Genomic DNA, 1,354 nt, shown 5'->3' with positions numbered 1-1,354 from the left:
ATAGGATCTCACTACGCAGTGTAGGTGGGTGTTATGGTTTGTCTGAATGTCTCCCAAAGCCTCTTGCTGCCATTGGGTGGGCTTCTAGAGTTTATGATGGATCCATGGTCCAATGCTGGGATCATGGGTGTGAGTGCTGCACCTGCCCTGGGGCGGGGAGCCTGCATACAGTGCAAGGGAGGGAAGGAGGCTCCTTGCCACAGCTCCTCCCCTTGTGCTCTTGGTGCTTTGGCTGTTTTTCGCCAACTTCTGCCATGTGCCACTCTGTCTTGGAGCCAGTTGAGTATGGACTGAAATCTCCACAAACAGTGAGCTAAATAAATCTTTTCTTCCTTAATTTTGGGCTTTGGTATTTTGTCTCAGGAATGGGAGAAAAGTAACCAGGACAAAATTTGGTGCCAGGAGTGGGGTCATTGCTGTGAGTGTACCTGACCATGTAGTTGAAAAGCCTTTGGAAATGACCTGTGGGAAGTGTTTAAAAAGGTTCAGAGATGTTGCCGAAAAGAGGAGGGCTGAAATGCCTTTGGCTGTTCTGTATGGGAGATTCTGGTTGGAGCTCAGAAGACCAGAAGGCTGATAGAAATCCTGCCAGTAAAGACGGGGTGTGGAAGGTTTCTGCTGGGAAGAAGGACTTCATTGGGTGCTGGACTCCAGACAGTGTGTGTTATGGCTTGGCAGAAAGTTTGTCTGCATTTTGCATGTGTCCAGAGACTTTGTCTGAGACTGAGATTAAAGGCGGTGGACTGGTCAATCTGGCAAAAGAAATTTCAAGGTAGTCAAATGTTGAGGGAGTGCTATGGCTATTGTTGGGGCTTTTAGCCAGATTTATATTGAGAATCAAGAGCAAAGAGCCCAGCAGGATGATTTAAAATGTAAGTTTGGCCAAAGAAGCTCCAGTAAAGCTGTCAGGTGTAAAGATAGAGCTGAGGAGATTTCAATTGCTGAGAAGGAACAGGAGAATATCAAAGATGGCCTGAGGGCATCACTGGGAGCAGCAAGTCTCCACCCTTTGCGGCCTCACAACGGCAAAAGTGAAAGACTTTGCTTTGAAAAGAAAGCTGCTGAGCACCATGCTCCAGAATGGCGGCAGTGGCCACACCAAGTTCCACAATTGCAGTGGCGTAACAAATTTGTTCCTCAGAATTGGATTCAGAGTGCCCAGCGATCCAGGCACTCAACCCCTATGACCAAGACAGAAGAGGGCCTGGGTACTGCTCCAGCTGGTAGCAGACCTTGGCATCATCCACATGGCGCTGGTTTTATTTTTTTATTTTTTCATTTATTTATTTATTTATTCATTATTTTTTCCCTAGTACTGGGAATCGAACTCACGACCTCACACTTGCCAGGCAGG

The sequence above is a fragment of the Chinchilla lanigera genome, unplaced genomic scaffold (assembly GCF_000276665.1).
Source record: "Chinchilla lanigera isolate Chin_1 unplaced genomic scaffold, ChiLan1.0 scaffold00016, whole genome shotgun sequence".
Classification (NCBI taxonomy): Eukaryota; Metazoa; Chordata; class Mammalia; order Rodentia; family Chinchillidae; genus Chinchilla; species Chinchilla lanigera.
This window is presented reverse-complemented; position numbering follows the sequence as displayed.